Here is a 4445-nt window from a genome sequence, read left to right on the forward strand (position 1 = left end):
CGTCAGCAAACTCGAGAAGGGAATCTAGATCTGTTACTCAAGAAAGAGTGCCACTACAAGAGTAGAGTCGCCGATCTCGCAGCTCAACTTGAGTCACCAAGCCACAAAGACACAGAGGCTCCAAACAAGATTTGCAATGTAAAAATCCAAAAAAAAATACAAGCATAGTCTGAAAGGGCATAGTGAAAACCCGAAAGGGCGCTATGAGTAAAAAAATCAGACTATGGCAAGATCAAAGCCACCGGCATGATGAAAACCCAAAAAGGCATCGATGCGCAAAAATGTGGAAACCGGGTCTGGTGAAAACCGTAACTGGCACCAGGGGCAATAATGGAATTAAAAAAGAAAAAAAAAAAACACAAAAAAAAAAAAAAAAAAAAAAAAAAAAACAAAATGAAAAACTCCTGGCCCGCATGAGTATAAACTGTGAACGGCGAAAAATTTCCCAGAATCCTAAGTCTCATTTCACCCAGTACTGGGGCACTGGGGATGACTCTAAAAAGAGCCTGAGAACTGCTGACATCTATATCCTCAGTGGTTGGCAAAAGCACCAATATCATCGAGATAACAAAGGTTTTTCAAAAAGTCTTCATATTTTGGATCTACAATATCAATTCGACAAAGAAAAACCACCAAAAATTAAATATTTTCAAAACTACTATTTTGGCCAGTGATGAAAAATCTAGGACTTACTCAAACTTCATGTTTTTCAAAGCAATAGATACACCTGAGGCCAAGTAAATAAAAAACCTATTTTCTTTTGAAAAAGAAAAAAAAATAAAAAATAAAAAATAAAAAATAAAAAATAAAAAAAAAAATAAAAAATAAAAATCTCTCTTCCAAGGCATGGATTCGAGCAGCTTGCCTCATCACCACTACCTCAGCATCCAAAGCATCATGACTCACCAGGTAAGACGCGAAGGCATTAAAATAGGGACCCTGAGCAAGCCTCTCTTGAGATCACTCGCCGGGCCTACTGAGGAAAACCATTGTGGGTACATAACCTTGATCATGCTTATGAGATTCTAAGTGAAGATGAGTACATGCAAACATTTCCGAGGGGAATTGGGCCAAAACCATTTGGATTGAAGTCAGAAGCTCCTCGAGAAACTACCGTTGTTATCATGAATCACATTAACCTTGTTGAGATCCTTATAGATGTGAATCATTGACCCACCGTGTTTTCTAGCACTGTTTCAAGAGCAATGACTCTTGATGTCGTACCAACAGGCTAGTAGAAAACTATAATGGAATCCTCCAAGTGATGACAGCAGAATTTCAAAGTCCCTCCACCTCTGATTTCGACTTGAGAGAGTTTCTTTGTAAGGTATTGTAAACAACATACCGAGGGGATTAGCTTATGTTCCAACGGCAAAACTCTCTCTTGGATCAGAGACAGCTGTTAACAACCATATTGCATGTGGTCCAACAACAGCAAAACTCTCTCTGGGACCAGTGACAGCTGTTAACAACCATATTGCATGTGGTCCAGCGACAGCAAAACGCTCTCTGGGACCAGTGACAGCTGTTAACAACCATATTGCATGTGGTCCAACAACAGCAAAACGCTCTCTAGGACCAGTGACAGCTGTTAACAACCATATTGCATGTGGTCCAGCGACAGCAAAACTCTCTCTTGGATCAGTGACAGCTGTTAACAACCATATGGCTTGTGCACCAACGGCAAAACTCTCTCTGGATATGTGGCAACTGTTAACAATCATATTGCTTGCACCATTGAGAATCAGATGCAAATAAAAAAAAAAATCATCAACAAAAAAAAAAAATCAAAAATAATAAAATAAAAAATAAAAAAATCTCGAAAAAAAAAAAATCAAAAAAATCGAAAAACAGCATTTTTGCAAAAGCTCAACTCATTTGTCCAAGACTTGTTAGAAAACTCCCGTTTCAAAGTTTATCTCTAAACTACCACAAATCCGAGACCTCACACGAGCTCCGCGCCACGAGGTCGAGGAAATCAAAAGGCTCACCCTGTTAGACCCCGTGCTTGGGTAGCCACTTCTTACCATCAAATTCATCAAATCAAATCAGTAATTTCAAAACTTGTCTGAGCAAAATCCTCGGGCCCGTACAAATCAGGGTTTCGTCTATTCTTTGCAGTTCTTTACACGTAAATCCTGCAAAGAGGGGCAGCTGTAGACACCCAAATTTGAGCGGGCCCTCGACGCAAAGTGCCCCAAAAATAACAAAAATCGGAATGGGTTCCGAAGCCCAAACCTACCAAAAATCCAATAAATTTTGTCATCTTATTTTTAATAAACGGCCCAAGTCCTTTCACGTGGCCCACGGACCAAATCTTTTACCATCCTCCTAAACCCAACTCAACCCAAGTCTAAGCCTATTCAACCCAATCCAAACTAAACCTATCAAAACACCAAAGCCCAAAGTCCAATTCATTACCCAAAGCCCAATTCATTACCCAAATCCAACGCAACCCAATCCAACTCACAACCAATCACCACAATCATCAAGGTGTGACACATGTCATCACCCATCTCACCTCCCTCATCTAAGAACCAACCAACTCCATTACTTTTCTCCCAAAAATTAATTCAACCCATAACCCTACCCTAACCTATCCTATCCATTCTCTCAAATCAAACACTTATAACCTATCACTCTCCCCTAATCTACTCCCATCATTCCCTACAAAACCTATCTCTACAATCTACACCTATACCCATCATCTCAAATCAAACACCCATCCTTTCATATCAATTCATCTCAACCCTTCATTTCCACCCACTTTGACACATGTCATCATCTCCCTCACCCTCCCAAAATATCATCAACCACCCTCTTAAATCCTCCATTCTCTAAATCAAATACCACTTAATCACAACCACCAATTAATTACCCCCTTTAAACAATCTCATCCTCTCAACCACTCTCATCAATTCTCCTCACCAAACACTCAACCTAAATGGGTTGGGTTGGATCCAACCCATTTGGGTTGTAAAACAACCCATTTAACCCCCCTTCCCTAAATACCCTCCAACCTCCATCAAATTACACCCACCCTTCTCTTAAACCCCATACCATTCTATCACTTCTCAATCCTTCACCCCATTATACCCCTAAAATAACCTTCCAACTTCTATAAAAACCCACACATTCTCCCCTTACAACAACTAATGAAAATTTGACAAAAATCCTCTAAAAAAAAAATAACTCTCTACTCTACTCTACTCTCAACACCCAACTCTCAACTCTCAACTCTCAACCTTCTCTCAAACAAGTCAAGCAAGGAAAAAGAAATCAAAGGAAGTCAAGGAAGGAACAAGGTGGGTTTGGACCAAGAACACCCCCCTCAACTTCCCTCCTCTACTCTCCCTTTCCTACACACTTGCACACACACTATGGTCTAAATCACCAAAGGGCCCCTTCTTCATAAGGGTGCCCTCAATGATTTGAACCTATATCGAAAGCCCCTCACACTTGAGGGCACATATCAAATGTTTTTTTTTTTAATTTCATTTTTTTTCTATTTCAAAAAAACCGAATCCGAGGTTACCACCTATGGTGGGTGGAGTAGGGTGCCTAACACCTTCCCTACTCCATAAATGGACCCCCTTACCTTGAATCAAGGTTGGACCATACACCTTATCTTACGAGAGTCAACAAAAAATGGCAAAATGACATGATTTTTCAAAAATACAAATCCGGGTGACCATTCACACCCCTTTACCAATTTGAATGGTGGCGACTCCAAAACACCCCAAAGTGGAGGGATGTTTCAAAAATGTTGAAAATCTCATGTCCACACATGCAATGAGAAGAATAAATTTTATCGTCTATGACTTGACGCTGACCTGGTAGTCCAAAAGTAAACAAAAGGAAGACTGATGCTCAAGATGTGCGATCATTATATTATAGTCATTACGGAAATATTAAACACAATTAATCAACATGTAGAAATTCAATTTGAAAATAATTATAATTTTTAATTTTTTTTTAATATTTGTGTTTAATTTTGTATATCAATTTATAAGTTGTGATATAATATTTACGTATAAAAATAATAAATTAGTTCGTAAGAACCCGGAGACGTAGTTGTCAGATTATGCAATGAATCTCGTAAATAAATATTGAGTATCTTTTACTTTAATTATATTATTTTATTTAACAAAAATTTCATGTGACAAATAATTTGCATTTTTTTTAAATTTGATCTTAATCATGTAGTAAATATTTCAAATATAAAAATGTGACTCACGTGACAAAAAATTTGAAATATTTTTTCAGATCTAAACTTAATCACGTGACAAATCATAATATATAACGTAATAAATGATTAATAACGACAATACTAGCCTCGACTACAATTGCCTTTTAATAACTCTACAATAGATATTTTTAGGTATATTTCTTCTTGGATTACGCCTAGGTAAAACGATACCTAAATCTGTAGTAGATGGGGGCTG

Source organism: Akebia trifoliata, chromosome 1 (genome assembly GCF_017979445.1).
Source record: "Akebia trifoliata isolate Shusen 1 chromosome 1, ASM1797944v1, whole genome shotgun sequence".
NCBI lineage: Eukaryota > Viridiplantae > Streptophyta > Magnoliopsida > Ranunculales > Lardizabalaceae > Akebia > Akebia trifoliata.